We start from the raw sequence: 19,580 nt of genomic DNA, 5'->3' as shown, positions 1-19,580 counted from the left end.
TGTGTTGGAAATGCCGGAAGATGATAATATGTCTATTATTCTTGGGAGACCTTTTCTTAACACCGCAGGGGCTGTTATTGATTGCAATAAAGGAAAGGTTACTTTTAATGTTGATGATAAGGAGCATACCGTCTATTTCCCCAAGAGGATTGATAAAGTATGTGGAGTCAATACTATCTCTAATGTGAGAACTATCAAAGTGGGGACTATTGATTGCCCTATATATGAGCCTAAAGAAGGATATCAAAGTCTTATGATTGGATCCATATCAATACAATTCAAGGTAACATGATTGATTTGAGGTTTATTTCTTCTTATGCTATGTAAATTTATTTGGTGGCAAGACTTGATCAACCTTGTTAACAAATACTTTTTATATGCATAGAGGAGGTAAACAACATCTCTTTATTCCTCCACTTGCTTTACTTGCTGTAGCACTTTTGATTTGCAAAGTTCCTTAGTTAATTAGAGATTTCAAAAAAAATTCTTGGCCAGTAATAATAAACTTAATACCCAGAAATGTGCATTTTTTCAAAGTTTTCAAAAATTCACAAAAATTATACCGTTGGTCTTATTTTTCGAAAATGCACCTGGGAGCACCTGGGGATGACCAGTGGGGCACCCCAGGGTGGCACCTCACAGGTCGGCGCGGCCAGCAAGGGGGCCGTGCCACCCTGGTGTGTGGGTCCCCCTTTGCCCCACTTTAGCATCTCTTCCTCCCACACTCTTCTCTCTCCCGAAAAAATCAGCACCAGCTTTCTCTCACTCGTGTTTTTGCTCAAGAGCTCAGGATTTCTCGATCTCTTTGCTCAGCCCAGATTTCTGTCTGAAATTTGGCACATTTGCTCTCCGGTATGTGACTCCTCCGATTATCCAAGTAGAATTTTGTTTGGTTGAGTATATCTTGAATATTTTGCTGCTGTAGGTAACATGTTTAGTGAGCTTGCATGCTTGTTCTAAGATGTATAAACTAGTTTTGATGCATGATTAGTACTCTAGCAAGTTCCTATAGTAGCTTCCCTCAATTATATGTCATCAAATCAAATTTTATATTGTTTGTTGAAAATTTCAGAAAATGGAGTGGAATAGACATCAACTAAACCAACAAGAATTGGAGGTGCAACAAGTCATGAGAGTGAACCGCGAAGAGGGAGTATACCCCTCTTACTACCCGTGCACAGATTTCATGAGAAGTGCAGGAATCTTGGGAGACGTTCAGAATCTAATTTCTCGTGCAGGGTTGAATGATTTTGTTGACGGAGAACCATGCCAATATGCAAAATTGACTATGTCTGTTGTGCAGGATTTTAAGTTCAATTGGTCGCAATCTAACCCCATGGTTCAGTACAAGATTTATAATAAAACTGTCAACTTGCCATTCAATGATTTTTGTATAGCAATTAGAGTACCGCAATGGGGATCATGCGAGAAGATAAGGGGATCGCCGCGAGAGCTCTTAAACCTCTTCGAGATGATTTGTCATGGAAGGAGTTTCTCAGAGGATGGTGGTAAAATCAGTAGCATTCAACTCCCAGCTATCCGCTACTTTGCTTATTTCATTACTAAATGCGTTCTTGCTAGAAAGAATGGTAGTAAATTATCTGTTCAGGATTTAGCTTTTCTAGCTGCTGCACTGCAAAGCAATATGGCTTATAATCTGGGTGCATTGATAGCCTACAGACTTGCTACTAACCGTGAGAAAGGCGGAATTTGTGGAGGTCTCATCGCCTCTCGTTTACTAGCCTTGCATGGTGTAGAACCTCATCATCTTGATATTCAACTTTCCATAGAAAAACTTGACATAGTCTCTATGATTAAACATGAATTTGTTTCTGATTCATCTAATTTGGGTAACCTATTCTACAAGATGACATTTTATAAGAAAGCTTGGAGAATAACTAAGAAAACTGAAAAACTAGTAAGATTACCTGCGCCTGTTCTATTTAACCTTGATTCCAGGGAGGATTGGTCAGTCACGGAAGGTGCGCTGAATGCGTACATAGAGGGGGAAGGCCATCATGCAAGAGACAACACGGAGGCGGAGGAACACCTCGACTCGTCATCCGATGCAGCAAGTTCCTCACATCAACATTTTGGACATGTGGAGCCTCCACGCTTCTCTTCTGCACGGGGACCTCACTATGACTACGCCATGCGGGATCCACCGGCGCGGAACAGCGACCCTCGATGGGGTTGAACTCCACTTAGGCCAAAAGCCTAAGCTTGGGGGGAGGTATACCGGCATCACTCATTCTTTGCATATTATGGTTGCTGGATACTTGTACATACTTGTTTAGTTTCTTTGAGTAGTTTTCTAATGAGAGGAAGATGATATTTGGGGAAGTGCTGCCTGAAAACAGATTCTGGGCTGTTACCGAAAAAATTCTCAAAAATAGCTAGAACTATATTTTGCGAAGCCAATTTTTGTGCATGTTCCCCAGGTTGTTATCTAACTTTCATTAGTTTAACACTTTTCGATTTGATCAGTGGAAGAATTTCTTAAAAATCGAGTACTGTACTGCTGTCAAGTTTGACGAATTTCTGCTGCTTTGTGTTTATGTGACTTTTCTAGTTTTCCATTTCTTGTTTTTGCTTTGTTTCCTTCCCAAAACACAAAAAGACCAAAAATATTTCTGTTGTTTCTTTTCCTCCTTTGTTTGCTTTGGTTTCTTGCATTTATTTTGCTTTATTTGCTATTGTTAGTTTGCTACAAGAAAACCCAAAAAGATTTTGCTTTGTTTGCTTGTTTCCTTTAAATTTTGTTCTTGTTTCCAATTCGAAAACACCAAAAATATTTGCTGTTCTTTTTTGGTTTGTAAAGTTCATTATGAGTTCAATGGTCTTCGGTGGCTGGAGCATGGTTTTCATTTCATATTATCCAAGCTACACAAGTGAAAGGCAATAATGATGATCTACGACAATTGGATTGTGGTGAGAGGCTGGTATGAACTCTATTTGTTTTCATTTTTGTACATATACTCATCCATGTGAGCATGCTTAGTTGGTTCATGTGAGGTATATGTCATTTAAGAAAGTTTAGTAGTTCATGATCTCTCATGTTTAGCTCCAATTTATTAATATGAGTAGCATGTCATGGATGTTTGCTTGCATTGTTTTATTCATAAGTAGGTATGACATTATGGTATCCTCCTCTGAATAATTCATTTGAATTAACTTGGCACATGCTCACACATGCATATGACTGAACAAAAGTCAATTAAGCCTCTATGATTTACATTGTTTCAGAGTTCTTGTATCACTTTTATGCCTCCGTTAATTTATTTTGCTGCAAGCATGATTATGACAGTTACTGCTCTCTCGATTTGTCGCTCCCTAGTCTTTTGCTAGCCTTCACTTGTACTGAGCGGGAATGCTGCTCGTGCTTCCAAACACCTGAAAACCAAGTTGTTCCAAAGTGTCCACCATAAATACCTATGCATGGCATTTCAAACAATTCCAAGTAAATTCTCATGCGCTACCTTTAAACCTTCAAAATGCTTCTCAATTTGTGTTAATGTTTCATAGCTCATGAGGAAGTATGTGGTGTTTAACTTTCAACATTGTCATTTACTCTTTACGGACTTTCATTATGGACTAGTGGCACATCCGCTTATCCAATAATTTTGCAAAAAGAGCTGGCAATGGGGTTCCCAGCCCTGATTAATCAAACTTCATTAATAATTCTCTTCACTTGTTTTGCTCTGATTCATCAGTAAGCAACTTAATTTTGCAAATAGACACTCCTCCAAGGTATGTGATTTATGGAAGGCACCCGAGGATTCGGTTAGCCATGGCTTGTGTAAGCAAAGGTTGGGGGGAGTGTCACTCATAATAAAACTAAAATGCGTGTGTAAACAAAAGAGAAGAGGGATGATCTACCTTGCTGGTAGAGATAACGTCCTTCATGGGAGCCTCTCTTGAAAGTCCGGTTGGCGAGGTAGTTGGTGTACCCATTACCATTCGTTGACAACAACAAACACCTCTCAAAATAATTTTACTCCTGTTTTAAAAATGAAAAGCTCTAGCGCATGTTAATCCCTGCTTCCCTCTGCGAAGGGTCAATCTTTTACTTTTATGTTGTGTCTCCATCTTTTCTTTGAGCACTTTCTTGAGAGCACAACTGTCATTCTTAGTATAATATGCTTGTCTCAAAATATGATTGATTGCGGTATAACTTTGATGCTTTTATCTTTGACAATCACTATTTCTAGTCTTTCTGTGAACTTCAGAGGTGCCTGAGCATTTATGTTTTGCTGATCAAATATGGGCAAGCGAGATACCACTTTATCATACTCTTTTATGAACATTGCAATCCTGCTTATAGACACGATTCATGATGCTTATTATTAATTGTTGGTACCTTTCCATGATTGACATACCTATTAGATGATCTTATTTGCATGTATCTTATTATGAACTGCCTAAGTGTTAGCCATAGCATGAGAATATTTACATCATATGAACAAATGTGTTCGTGAAAGTTCTTTTATCGCTCAGTTGTTAACTGAATTGCTTGAGGACAAGCAATAAGCTAAGCTTGGGGGGAGTTGATACGTCCAAAACGTATCTACTTTCCCGAACACTTTTGCTATTGTTTTGCCTCTAATTTGTGTGTTTTGGATACAACTAACGCGGACTAACGTTGTTTTCAGTAGAAATGTTCTGGTGTCTCGTTTTTGTGCAGAAATCCAACTTTCAGGAAAATCCTCGGAATTTATGCGAAAGGTCTTATTTTTCCAGAAGACTCACGAAGCTAGAAGGGCAAGCCAGGTGGAGGCCCGAGGGCCCCACACCATAGGGCGGCGCGGCCCAGGAGGGGGGCGCGCGGCTCTAGCGTGTGGCCCCCTCGGCCGGCCTCCGACGCCCTCCTCTGGACTACTTAAGGGGTTTCGATCTAAAAATCGCGACCAGGAAGTCGAAGTCACCAGAAACCCTCCAGAACGCCGCCACATCGCGAAACTCCGTCTCGGGAGCCAGAAGTCTCCGTTCTGGCACTCCGCCGGGACGGGGAATGGGAGGAGATCATCGCCATCATCACCACCGACGCCTCTCCATCGACCAGCCATGTTTCCCCCATCCATGTGTGAGTAATTCCCCCGCTGTAGGCCGAAGGGGATGGTAGGGATTGGATGAGATTGGTCATGTAATAGTATAAGATTGTTAGGGCATAGTGCCTAGTGTTCGTAATTGGTACTTTGATGATATTGTTGCAACTTGTTATGCTTAATGCTTGTCACTAGGGCCCGAGTGCCATGATCTCAGATCTGAACATGTTATTGTTTCATCATGATATTCATTGTTTATGATCTTACCTGCAAGTTATATACACATGTCGCTGTCCGGAACCAATGGCCCCGAAGTGAAAGAAATCGGGACAACCGGAGGGGATGGTAGTGATGTGAGGATCACATGTGTTCACGGAGTGTTAATGCTTTGCTCCGGTACTCTATTAAAAGGAGTACCTTAATATCCAGTAGATTCCCTTGAGGCCCGGCTGCCACCGGCTGGTAGGACAAAAGATGTTGTGCAAGTTTCTCATTGCGAGCACGTACGACTATAATTGGAACACATGCCTATTGATTGCTTTGTACTTGGACACCGTTTTATTATTATCTGCAAATGCCCTGCTTTGATTGTTACATGAGTTTCTCTCATCCATGCAACGCCCATTATCCGTCCCCGTGCCTACAGTATTTTAATCCTGCTGTTTACTATAATTACTACTGCTGTCTCTGTTACTCTGCTGCTGTTATTTCACTACTGCTACTGCTACAAAACTGTTACTACTGATAAACTCTTGTGAGCAAGTCTGTTTCCAGGTGCAGCTGAATTGACAACTCCGCTGTTAAGGCTTTCAAGTATTCTTTGTCTCCCCTCGTGTCGAATCAATAAATTGGGTTTTACTACCCGCGAAGACTGCTGCGATCCCCTATACTTGTGGGTTATCAGTAAGGCTGCTGTTGTTTCCAGTGATAATTATTGTGGCGATTGCCTTGTTGTGTTTGATAATTGTGTTTCTGGTAATGATGAGTGGATCCTTGATTCTGCATGGTCGTTTCATATTTACTGTAATAAAAATTGGTTCAGTTCTTATGAGTTTGTGCAGAGTGGAGATGTTGTGCGTATGGGAGATAACAACCCACGTGAGATCGTGGACATTGGTTCCGTTCAGATCAAGATGCATGATGGCATGACACGCACTCTAACAGATGTGAGACACATACCTGGCATGGCCAGAAATCTGATCTCTATCAGTACCCTTGATGTTGATGGGTACAAACACTCCGGTTCTCGCGGAGTTCTGAAGGTATCAAAAGGTTCTCTAGTTCACATGATTTGTGATATGAATTCTGCAAAATTATATGTTCTTAGAGGTAGCACTTTATCTGGTATTGCTGCTGTTGTTATTCCTGATGAACCTGGTAAAACTAAACTGTGGCATATGCGTCTTGGACATATGAGTGAACATGGCATGGCAGAATTGCATAGGAGAAACCTGCTAGATGGCTACAATTTGAGTAAGTTTGAGTTCTATGAGCACTGCATTTTTGGTAAGCATAAAAGAGTTAAATTCAATGCTTCCGTTCATACCACTAAAGGGATTGTAGATTATGTGCATGCTGATGTTTGGGGACCTTCCCGCAAGACTTCTCTTGGTGGTGCAAATTACATGCTTACTATCATAGATGATTACTCCAGAAAAGTGTGGCCTTTCTTTCTGAAACATAAATCTGATGTGTTTGATGCTTTTAGAAAGTGGAAAGTTATGGTAGAGAAGCAAACATAAAAGAAAGTTAAATTTCTTCGTACTGACAATGACATGGAGTTTTGTTCTACTGTTTTCAATGATTATTGCAGCGACGAAGGCATTGTCAGGTGATACGTCTCCAACGTATCGATAATTTCTTATGTTCCATGCCACATTATTGATGTTATCTACATGTTTTATGCACACTTTATGTCATATTCGTGCATTTTCTGGAACTAACCTATTAACAAGATGCCGAAGTGCCAGTTGCTGTTTTCTGCTGTTTTTGGTTTCAGAAATCCTAGTAACAAAATATTCTCGGAATTGGACGAAATCAACGCCCAGGGTCCTATTTTGCCACGAAGCTTCCAGAAGACCGAAGAGGAGACGAAGTGGGGCCACGAGGTGGCCACACCCTAGGGCGGCGCGGCCCCCCCTTGGCCGCGCGGCCCTGTGGTGTGGGCCCCTCGTGCCGCCTCCTGACCTGCCCTTCCGCCTACTTAAAGCCTCCGTCGCGAAACCCCCAGTACCGAGAGCCACGATACGGAAAACCTTACTGAGACGCCGCCGCCGCCAATCCCATCTCGGGGGATTCAGGAGATCGCCTCCGGCACCCTGCGGAGAGGGGATTCATCTCCCGGAGGACTCTACGCCGCCATGGTCGCCTCCGGAGTGATGTGTGAGTAGTCTACCCCTGGACTATGGGTCCATAGCAGTAGCTAGATGGTTGTCTTCTCCCCATTGTGCTTAATTGTCGGATCTTGTGAGCTGCCTAACATGATCAAGATCATCTATCTGTAATTCTATATGTTGCGTTTGTTGGGATCCGATGAATAGAGAATACTTGTTATGTTGATTATCAAAGTTATGTCTATGTGTTGTTTATGATCTTGCATGCTCTCCGTTATTAGTAGATGCTCTGGCCAAGTTGATGCTAGTAACTCCAAGAGGGAGTATTTATGCTCGATAGTGGGTTCATGTCTCCGTGAATCTGGAGGAGTGACAAGAACCACTAAGGTTACGGATGTGCTGTTGCCACTAGGGATAAAACATTGGTGCTATGTTCAAGGATGTAGTCACTGATTACATTACGCGCAATACTTAATGCAATTGTCTGTTGTTAGCAACTTAATACTGGAGGGGGTTCGGATGATAACCTGAAGGTGGACTTTTTAGGCATAGATGCATGCTGGATAGCGGTCTATGTACTTTGTCGTAATGCCCAATTAAATCTCACAATACTCATCATAATATGTATGTGCATGGTCATGCCCTCTCTATTTGTCAATTGCCCAACTGTAATTTGTTCACCCAACATGCTGTTTATCTTATGGGAGAGACACCTCTAGTGAACTGTGGACCCCGGTCCAATTCTCTATACTGAAATACAATCTACTGCAATACTGTTCTACTGTTTTCTGCAAACAATCATCTTCCACACAATACAGTTAATCCTTTGTTGCAGCAAGCCGGTGAGATTGACAACCTCACTGTTTCGTTGGGGCAAAGTACTTTGGTTGTGTTGTGTAGGTTCCACGTTGGCGCCGGAATCTCTGGTGTTGCGCCGCACTACATCCCGCCGCTGTCGTGGATGTGACCACGGCAGATGCTACAGGGGGTAGCACTTCGTTGATGCGAGGGGAAGGGAACATCGCCATCTACGGGTCGAGGTGCAAGAGACGCAAGGGTTTTACCCAGGTTCAGCCCCTCCGGAGAGTAAAAGGCCTACGTCCTGCTAGATCTTTATTGCTCAGTGGAGAATTACAATGGGGTGGCTCAGTCGGCGGCTACGCCGAGAGCTTACAAGGGGAATTAGATCTCGAGTAAGGTGTCCTCTAGGGTTTAAGCTCAGGGGTTTATATAGGCACCCCCGATCTAGGGTTACATGGAGATAACTCCGAATCGTATCAGTTGCTACTAATCCGGGATCCGCTAACCCTCTTGCAAGTAATCTCCCTTATCTAGTCGCGTAGATCACCCCCTTGGGGTTACGGCCCAGTCGCCGCGGAGCCCAGTCGCTTGGGCGACTGGCGGTCCTCCTGGGCCTTCGTCTTCATGGCGAGTGGGACTGGCGACCCACCCCCTATGGGCATATCCCCATCAGTAGTCCCCGAGCGCGGTGGTGATGAAGCGCAGATCTAGAGCAAGTCTTGGAGAGGCACAGTGAGGGATCAAGATGAATTGCCGCCGGGCTCCCGAAGATAAAGTTGCAAGCTTGGCGCCAGTCTCCAATCGTCAATTCTTGGTCAGTCAGTCGGCGTAGGCCAGTCGTCGTTTGCCAGTTGGCGTATGACAGTCGGCGTCAGCCAGTCGTCGTTTGCCAGTCGGCGCGCATTCGCCATAGAGACACGTGGAAGAGCCAACGGCTAGATTTCACGTTGACCGAGGCACGAACCGTTTGCATGCTGTTGACCGTTGGTCCTGACGTGACTGCTAACGGCTAGCTTAACGGCTATTCAGCCGGAGCCGGCGCAGATCTTGACCGTTGATTGCGGGGCGGCGATTCCGGGGCGAGTTAACGAACGGATTTCATTCTTAATCTGGGCGAGTGCGGGCGGTATAAAGGGTCGCCCCTGGGATTAGGGTTCACCACTCCCCCGCATTCTTCTCTTATCTTCTCCTCAACTCATCCTCACTCCAAGCTCCACACGCATCCATGGCGGCGAAAGGCTGGGGCAAGTCGAAGGTCACGCGGGAGTCTCTCCTCCCGTACGTCGCTTCCGGAGTCATCCCGGAGTTCAAGCAAGAGCGGTGGCGAGTTCCGCCGGCGAACGAGGTGGAACCCCTCCCGCGGCCCGGGGAATTCGTGATCTTCTTGAGCTTCCTTGACCGCGGGTTCGCTCTCCCCACCTCCGATTTCCTCCGGCAGTTGCTAGCTTTTTACAGCATCAAGGTCTCCGACCTCGGGCCGCACAGCGTCCAACAGATTTCACTGTTCGTGGCGCTGTGCGAATGCTACTTGGGCTGTCCGCCCTACTTCCCACTGTGGGTGTCAATCTTCCACGGGCGGGCGACTCGGGCCAGCAAGAACAGCGAGGCGCTCATCCCGAACGGTGGGATCACCTTCCAGGTGAAGTCCGGGGAAAGCTTCATCGACATGGCGCTCCCCAAGAAGGCGCAATCGCTGTGGCGCCGCTTCTGGTTCTACGCCAAGGAGTACACTCCCCCCGGCGAGGTCTGCATTCCTCAGTACAGCCCCGAGCCCAGCATCCCGCGGCGCCTCAATGTCCGGTCGCTGCCGCGCGAGCAGGAGGAGGTGGTGAAGGAGATGCGCCAAGCGATCCAGGCGCTGAAGGATAGCGGCCTGACGGCGGTCAATATGTACAACTGCTGGCTCGGCCGGCGGCTGATCCCCCTGCGGTGCCGAGCTCACCCCATGTGGGAATACCGGGGGCAGAACGACTACACCCGGTCGACAGCGACCGAGTGGGACGAGAGTGAGTACCGGAAGGCGCTCGCCAAGATGACAACGGCCACCTTTACCTCCTTCGAGGACGGCCTGCAGCCCTACTCCGAAGATACCCCGGCGCCTCAGGTAATGCTTTGTATGGTGACTCCGCACGGCTTGGCCGCGTTTCTTCCTTTCTGACTTGTTCCTTTGATTCGGCTATAGCGCTGGCAGAAGATCGCTGACCACCTTCCCCCCCTCGCCGGGAAGGAGCCTCCGGAAATGACCGAAGGCGAGGAGGAAGAGGTCGACGACGAGGAGGAGCACACCGAGTCGGACTCCGAGGCGCGGGATTTCATCAGACTCCCGCGCGGGTCGAAGAGGGGTACCGAGTCCTCGTCCCAGGGCGCAGCTGAAGAGGAGGCGACCTCTCGCCCGGAAGGTGAGGCGGAGCCCTCCAAGGAAGGGGCCGAGCCGTTGTCGAAGCGACTGCGCCCCACTCTCCTGGAAGGTTCCATGAGGCTTCAGCGCCCCTTGAAGGACGCGATCGACGCGGGAGCTCGGGCCGGTCCAGGCGTAAAAGCGATCCCCACGGTGAGGTAGGTGCTCCATGCCGAACTTGTTCTCCTTGCGGCTGGATTGGGTGTCGATTTACCTCGTCTCCCTGTAGGTCCAAGAAGAAGACCTTGGCGAAGCCGCCCGCGGCCGGGGTGGCGGCCACGAGGGCGGCTGAGGCGAAGAAGAAGGCCGCGGAGAAGAAGGCGGCGCCATCCGACCTTGGGGGCGCGGGGTCGGCTCCAGAAGAACCCGTCACCGCGAGCCAAGCTGAGAAGGTGAGCACCAGCCGCGCCGAGCCCACCGCCGAAGTCTTTCCTCTACCCAGCATGGTTCGCGGGGGCATGGCGAGCGCAGCGATGGGACCGGACGTCGTTCCACCCGTGGTGGAGGAGGGGTCGATGGACGTCGGGTCGACCGAGGGGCAGAAGGCGCCCGAGGTCGAAGAGAACATCGTCGAGGAGGGCGGCCTCTCGGAGCCGCTGAAGGAGCGCCGGTCCAAGGCCGCTAGGGACCGAGCCCCGCCCAGTGACGCCGACACGCGGACGGGCGAGGTGCCGTCGACTGAGGCGGTGATGCAAGCGGAAGAGGCGACCGAGTCACGCCATCCGCCGCCTTCTACCTTGACCTTCACCGAGCTCCACACGGCGCTTGGTGAAGCACACGTGGTGAGTGTCTCTGAACTCGTAGTCTAGTCACCCCCAGTCCCCGAGGGTCGACTTGGTCTGAAAGGGCGAGTCGAGTCTCCTTTTTGTCCGTCTGTTTTTCTTTTGTTGACCTTGGCATTGTTTTTGGATTTCCGCAGGCGGAGGTTAAACGATTGACCGCGCTCGTGGAGGAGGCGGCGCAGAAGAACCGGAAGCTGATTGCTCTGGGCAGTAAGTCATGCCCGCTCGCCGTCCTCTCTCGGTATCACTGGCCCTGTCTTTCGTTCTCACCGTCTTCTTTTTTTGTAGCAGAGGCGCAGGCAAAGGCTCTTGCCGAGGCTCGGGAAGGATTCATCAAGGAATCTTTCTACCGTGAAGCCGAATTCCGGGCGCAGCAGGCCGAAGAGGCCCGGAAAAGGGCAAAAGCGGAGGTGGCGGAATTGACGAAGGTCCTGGAGCAGAAGGGCCGGGAACTGGAAGACGTCATCGCCGAGTACAAGGTAAAGCTGGAGGCCGCGACAGATGCGCGGGACTCCGCGCGTGGGGCTGCCGCGTCTCTGCGGGAGGAGGTTGCGGCCTTGAAGCAGCAGCACGCCAAGGAGCTTGCTGCGGAAAAGGAGGCGTCCGAAGGCATCGTCCTGGCGGTGCAGGCCGAGAAGACCAACTTCGAGGCTTTCGTCAGAGAGATGTCGCGGCAGATTCTTGGTAAGTTCCTGTCTTCGCGCTTGCTGTTTACTTGCCGGGGATTCGAGTCTCCGAGCATGGCGAGCCGGCTTCGGGGGCCAGTCCCCAAGCGTGGCGAGTCGGCTTCGGGGGCCAGTCCCCGAGCATGGCGAGTCGGCTTCGGGGGCCAGTCCCCGAGCGTGGCGAGTCAGCTTCGGGGGCCAGTCCCCGAGCATGGCGAGTCGGCTTCGGGGGCCAGTCCCCGAGCGTGGCGAGTCGGCGCTGAAGGGGAGTTCTCATTTTTTCTCTTCCTTGTGTTGTTTGTTGCAGGTACGTGCGACTTCGTGGAGACGGCGACTCCGCGGGAATGCCTGTCGACCGCGACCGCGCGTATCATCGCCTGTGCGGGGGAGATACTGGCCGCGCTCCAGTACCTGAGTCCGCGGGAGGTGATTCCGCGGGACACGCCGTCCGTCTTCAAGGCCGTGTCCAACATTCCGGCCGTTGTTGACTGGCTTCGCCGCTCCTCCTGCCGTGTTGGCATTACCATGGCTCTGAGCATGGTGCTGGCGCACTACTCCGAGGGATTCGACGTGGAGGAGGTCACCGCTGGCTTCCCCTCGGAGACTGGCGAGTTCGACGTTGCCGAAGTGCTGCGACTGATGGATGCGGTGCGCCCCTTTGCCGACCGAGTACTGGCGACTGCGGACTTGGAGACTCACATCCCCAGCCAAGCGGCGCCTGGGGACGCGGAGAAGGAGCCAGGCCCGGTGGACTACCCCGCGGAGCGCCTCTTCCATGCCGCGGCCGCCGGCTCGTTGTCTACGTATCCGGTCGTGCTGTACACGCCGAAGTTTCGTCACGGCGATGATGGCGTCGAGCCTGTCGTAGAGGGGGCTCCGGGGTCATCCTCGTAGTTTTCTGAGTCCCTGCGTAAGAAGTAGCTTGGATTCCCGCGAGCGGGTGTCAGTTGTAAATAAAGTGATAACTTTTGCTTAAATATAATTCGGTGGTTGCTTTTGAATTTGCGTTATTTGTGGCGGCGATGCGTTGGAGTTGGTTCCGACTATCCATGGCTTTCAGGGCAGTCGCCTTGCGACCCCGATGAAGGCTATCGACTTGACTGTTTTCCTTTTCGAGCTGGGCGTCCCCAGTCGCAGTACGTAGTCGTTATAGTACGAATAGCGGCCTCATGGGTGGAGTAGCGGTGAGTTGTAGTTTGCGCTGTTCATATGTAGCGCGCCACTCGTCGTGGCTCGGTGAGCCAGTCGCTAGGCGACTCCAAAGGGGGTCATTGCGGGCGTATTTTCCTTGGCGAGCCGCGGGTCCGTTTTGCGGGGTCCCTAGTCGAAGTACTTAGCCACGCAATTCGCCAGCCTAAGGTAGAGGAGGGCATTGGTGTGCTGTATAGCGTAGCACAAGACGGTCGCCGTGGCCCGTGGGGCTGGCCGGGCATGCGGCCCTGCTGTGGGTTCCAGTCGCCGTTTTCACCCGACGGCGTAAGGGGTGGTGGGTGGCCGGACCTGGTGTTGCGTCCGGTCACGCCGCCAAACCCTTGTTAGCCCGGCTACTTGGCCGATCGTGGACTTCGCTCTTCCAGCAGCGGCGACCGGAGGTCTCTCAGTACCTAGTCGCTGATCGCGGCGACTGGGCCGGTATGTACCGGGATGAGAGATGGGGATATCTGGCGGGTGAAGGAGAGGCAGTCGAAGCTGGAGATCAAAATGGTCGGCGATTTTTATTAACCTCTGAATTTGCGGGCTACATTTTTGTCCTTAGGTATAAAACCGTCGGAGGAGGTTGACGTTCCAGGGGCGCTCCACCTCTTTGGTGAGTGGCTCGCCTTTGTCGTCCTTGCGGACGTCGATGAGGTAGTAGGAGTCGTTGCCGAGTACGCGGCTGACGGCGAACGGTCCTTCCCGGGGGGGGGGGGATAGCTTGTGCATGCCTTTCTTATCCTGGATTAGCCGGAGTACCAGGTCGCCGACTTGGAAGGAGCGACTCCGAACACGGCGACTGTGGTAGCGACGGAGGTCCTGCTGGTAGATGGCAGTTCTGGAGAGTGCGAGGTCTCTGGCCTCGTCGAGGAGGTCGACGTCATCTTGGCGAGCTCGCTCGTTGTCTTTTTCGGCATAGTTGGCGACCCGAGGCGAGTCGTAGGCGATGTCCGTAGGCATAACGGCTTCGGCGCCGTACACCAGGAAGAAAGGCGTGAAGCCGGTTGACCTGTTAGGCGTTGTGCGGATGCCCCATAGTACTGAAGAGAGCTCCTCTGCCCAGCAACCGGCTGCGCGCTCCAGGGGCACGACCAGGCGCGGTTTGAGTCCGTGAAGGATGCTCTGATTTGCCCTTTCTGCTTGGCCGTTCGACTCGGGGTGGGCGACTGAGGCGAGATCGAGTCGGATGCCCTTCTCTTCGCAGAAGTCAGCCATTTCCCCTTTGGCGAAGTTGGTGCCATTGTTGGTTATGATGCTGTGAGGGTAGCCATATCGATAGATAAGCTCGCGTAGGAACTTTGTGGCTGTCTTCCCGTCGCACTTCTTTATGGGCTTTGCTTCTACCCATTTGGTGAACTTGTCCACCGCAACCAGGAGGTGAGTATATCCGCCGGGGGCCGTTTTGAATTTTCCCACCATGTCCATGCCCCAGACGGCGAAGGGCCAGGTGAGGGGAATGGTCTTCAATGCCGATCCTGGCATGTGCGACTGGCTTGCATACTTTTGGCACCCGGCGCACGAACGGACGAGAGCGATTGCATCTTCGTGGGCTGTTGGCCAGTAGAAGCCGTGACGAAAGGCCTTGGCGACGATTGAACACGCGCCTGCGTGGTGGCCGCAGTCCCCTGCGTGGATGTCGCGCAGAATGTTGCGCCCTTCTGCGGTAGCGACGCATCGTTGGAACACTCCCGAGACACTGCGCTTGTATAGTTCATTGTTGATGATGGTGAAGGACTTGCATCTGCGCACGATGGCCCGTGCTTTGGCTTCATCCATTGGCAGTGTCTGGCGCTCGAGGTAGCTTATGTATGGCTCGGTCCAATCGATGCTGTCGGCGGCGAGTGCGACTAAGGTGGAGTCGGGAGCAGGTGGCTCGGCAATGTCCAGCTCACGGGGTGCGCGTACCGAGGGGTGGCTGAGGATGTCCAGGACGACGCCCGGAGGAGGTTGGAGTCGCTTGGACCCGATTCTGGCTAGCGCATCGGCTTCTTCGTTCTTGCGCCTGTCGACCCATTCGACGACGTGGCCGGCGAAGCCAGCGCCGGCTTGATCGACGGCGCGCTTGTATGCGATCATGTTGGCGTCGGTGGTGTCGCAGGTGCCGGAAGTCTGGCTGGCGACTAGGTCGGAATCGCCGAGGAAGCGCAGCCGTGTTGCGCCCATCTCTTTTGCGACTCGCATACCGTGTAGGAGCGCCTCGTATTCGGCCATGTTGTTGGTGCAGGGCTCGAATCTGAGTTGTAGGACGTACTTCACTGTGTCGCCCTTTGGTGATGTGAGGACGACTCCCGCGCCCGCCCCTTCGAGGTTTTTAGAACTGTCGAAGTGCAGTGTCCAGTGTTTGAGGTCCGCGGGGGAGCTTGGCTGCCGGGCCTCTTCCCAGTCGGCGAGGAAGTCGGCGAGTGCCTGAGACTTGATGGCATGGCGCGACTCGTAGGTGATGTTGTGGACGCCGAGCTCGACTGCCCACTTGGCGATCCGGCCAGTTGCGTCGCGGTTGCGGATGATGTCAGCGAGTGGTGTTGAGGCGACTACCTTGATGGGGTGCTCGTGGAAGTACGGGGCCAGTCGCCTCTGGGCCCTGAGGACTGCGTACACCGGCTTTAGGTAGTGCGGATATCGCTGCTTGGATTCGATTAGAGCCTCGCTGATGTAGTAGACCGGGCGTTGTACCAGTTGCTCCCTTCCCTCTTCCTTCCGTTCGACGACCATGACCGCGCTTATGGCGCGGTTCGACGCGGCGACGTATAGGAGCATAGTCTCTTTTGGCAGTGGGGCCGCGAGGATAGGGGCATTCGAGAGAGCGTGCTGGAGTTCCTCCAGGGCCTGCTGCGCCTCGTCTGTCCACTTGAATGATTCCGACTTCTTGAGCAAGCGGTAGAGTGGCATGGCCTTGTCGCCGAGCCGGGGTATGAAGCGACTGAGGGCGGCGACTCGGCCGGCGAGTTTCTGCGCGTCAACTAGGCAAGTCGGCTGCTTGGTGCGCATGACCGCCAGTGTCTTCTCCGGGTTTGGCTCGATGCCTCGTTTGGAGACGACGTAGCCTAGCAGTTGTCCAGACGGAACCCCGAAGGTGCACTTCAAAGGGTTGAGCTTGATCTTGTACCACCGTAAGTTGGCGAACGTTTCGGCGAGGTCATTGACGAGGTCGGTCTGGTGAGTCGATTTGACCACCACGTCGTCGATGTAGACATGCACATTGCGGCCGATCTGGCTTTCCAGGCAGCTGTTCATGCACCGCTGGTATGTTGCTCCGGCGTTCTTGAGGCCGAAGGTCATGGACGTGTAGCAGTAGGCGCCTAGGGGCGTAATGAATGCTGTCTTCTCTTGGTCTTCCTTGGCCATCTTTATTTGATTGTACCATGAGTACGCATCAAGGAAGCATAGCGACTCGGACCCGGCGACCGCGTCGATAATCTGGTCGATTCGCGGTAGGACGAATGGGTCCTTGGGGCACGCGCTGTTGAGGCTTGTGTAGTCGATACACATTCGCCACGTCTTGTTTTTCTTTAGCACCAGGACTGGGTTTGCCAGCCATTTTGGGTGTTTGATTTCGATGATGAAGCCGGCAGCGAGTAGCCGGTTTACTTCTTCGGCGATTGCGCGTCGCCGTTCTTCTCCCACGGGGCGCATTGCCTGCCTAACGGGTCGCGCGGTGGGATCGACATGTAATTTGTGCTCAGCAAGTTCTCTCGGGACACCTGGCATGTCAGACGGTTTCCATGCGAAGATATCTCGATTCTCACGGAGGAACTTGATGAGCGCGCTTTCCTATTGGGCGGACAGGCCCGTCCCAATGGTAACTTGCCTACTTGGATCGTTTTCTACAAGATCTACTTGGCGAGTGCCTGTTGCGGCCTTGAAGGTTGCTGCGGACGAGTCGAGCTCGGTTGGCTTCTCCAGGATGGCGGGGTCGTTGCGGTCTACTGGGTACTTGGCGAGCTCGGCGGAGTTGTCTTGTTCGTCGGCGATGACGGCGTCGGCGAGCTTGGCGCTGTCGTCCTCGAGGCCCTGGCATCTTCATCATGTTGTATGCGTAGTGGGGGGTCGCCATGAAGCGGGCGAACGCCTGTCGGCCGAGTACGCAGTGGTAGGAGCTGCGGAAGTTCACCACCTCGAAAGTTATCCGCTCGGTGCGGTAGTTCACGGGCGTGCCGAAGGTGACCGGCAACGTCACCTTGCCGATTGGGAAGGCCTTCCGCCCAGGGACGATGCCGTGGAACGTAACCTTGGTGCTCTCGAGGCGCGAGTCTGGTAGACCAAGCCGCTGGAAGGTTTCGTAGTACATAATGTTGATGGAGCTTCCCCCGTCCATCAGGGTTTTTGGGAGCCAGTAGTCGGCGACCTTGGGCCTGACGACTAGCGCCACTCGCCCAGGGTACTCAATGCGGGGGGCGTGATCTTCGCGGCTCCAGGTGATGCTTTGCTCGGACCAGTTAAGCCACCGAGGCATGTCAGAAAGTATGACTGCGTGTACCGCCACTGCCCTTGCGAGGACCTTCCTGTCCCGCCGGTCGCCGACCCCAGTGAAGGTGTGGAGCGAGCCGGCGCTGCGACCGAAGCCCTCTCCCTTGTGCTGGTCTTGGTCTTTGGCGCGGTCTTTGTGCTGGTTACCGCCGTCGTTTTCCTTGGCGCGGCGGGCTCTTTCTATCTGCTTCAGGGAGTAGCAATTTCCCGTCGTGTGATTGGCGGGCTTGCCCTCCTTGCTGTGATAGATGCATGGTGCATCTAGGAGGCTGCGGGCGTCGAAGCGCTTTGGCTGAGGCCGATCCTCCCGTGGTGCGCGAGTGTCGCGCCGGAACGATTTTGGCTCGCGCTGCTCGTAATCGGTGGTGGCGACCAGCTCGTTGTGTCCTCCCTCTCCGCGGCGCTTGCCGTTGTTAGACCGGCCGGCGAACCGGTAGTCGCCACGCCGAGGCTCCGTGTGCGCAGGGCGGCGATTGCGTCGCTGACCGTACTCGTCGTCCGAGTCGACTGTAGGGTCTTCGTCGGCGTAGCGGGTGGCGATGTCGAAGAGCTCGGAGATTGAGATATTATCCCTGCTGACGCGACGGAGCTTGGCGCTTAGTGGTTCGTACCGGCAGCAGCGTCAGAAGCAATAGATTGCCGTGTCCGTGCTGATGCCGCTGGAGGTCGTCCACATGTCCTGCCAGCGCTGCACCCACCGGCGGGTCGACTCGCGCGGGCCTTGGACGCAGCGATCCAGGTCTTCTATGGTTGTGGCACGGGTGTATGCGCTGGCAAAGTGCTGGATGAATGCGGCGCGGGCTTCTTCCCAGGAGTCGATGCTGTTGACGGTGAGGGTGTTGAACCAGTGGCGATTGACGCCGTCCATCATAAGAGGCAGGTAGCGTGCTGCGAGCAACTCGGAGTGGCCCTGGATCCCCATTGCCATGGCGTACGAGTCGATCCAGACGGTAGGGTCGATGTGTGTGTCGTACTTCTCGATGTCGCGTGGTCCCTTGAACCCCACAGGGTACGGCTCGCCTCTGATCATTGGCCCGAAGCAAGCGGGGCCGATTCGAGTGAACGCGCTCTGGCGCGGGGCTTCATCGGCATGGCGGTCGTTCAATCGATTACGCGCCCGCCATTCTTGGTCGTTGACGATGTGGGTTCGGGCGTCGACTGGCTGTCCGTTGGCGGCGACCATCACCCGCGCGGGGCGCGGCTCGATTCGGTTGTTAGACGAGTGGGCCGCGCGTGGTGCTGGTGGCGGGCCGTTGTTGGCGTTGACGATTGCGCAGTTTGCCGCGTCCGACGACGCCGCGCAACCGACGGATGTGCGCGAATAGAGTCGCCCTTGCGAGTCGGCTGCGGCGTGCTGCTGCTCCAATGCCTTGGCTACCAAAGCCTTGGCGTGCTGGACAAGGATTGCACCGTCTCCCGTTTCGGGGATTCTTGCGAGGACGGCCTGTGCAGCTGCAACGTTGTCGGCTGGAGACGAGTGCAGTGGTAGGCCATTGGCGTTGACTTCTGCCCGAGGAACTTCGGGTGGTGGCGGTGGGGGTGGCGGAGGTGCTCCGCGCGCCGCTCTATCTGCAGCAGCCCGACTTCCTTCCGGGATGTCAGGGTTCTGGATTCGGGCGACCCGGATTTCTCCGTCTGGGTCGTCGAAGTTAAGGCGCGCGCTGGGGAAGTCGTTTGCGCGGGCGCGCTCCATGCGCCGGCGGTTTCGCTGCTGACGATAGTGGGATACGGCTCTCACTTCATCTTGCTCGAGGCGAAATTTCTGCCTTTCGGCGAGCTCCTTTTTCCTCTGCTCCTCGAGGGCCGCCCGGTGCGCCTCGATCTCGGTCGCGGTGGCGGTTGCAGGGAGGGGAGTGGTGAAGGCGTCGATTGGGAGCTCTTCTTCACCCCCTGCC

This window comes from Lolium perenne, unplaced genomic scaffold (genome assembly GCF_019359855.2).
Source record: "Lolium perenne isolate Kyuss_39 unplaced genomic scaffold, Kyuss_2.0 unplaced26, whole genome shotgun sequence".
Taxonomy (NCBI): domain Eukaryota; kingdom Viridiplantae; phylum Streptophyta; class Magnoliopsida; order Poales; family Poaceae; genus Lolium; species Lolium perenne.
Note: the sequence above shows the minus strand (reverse complement) of the source record.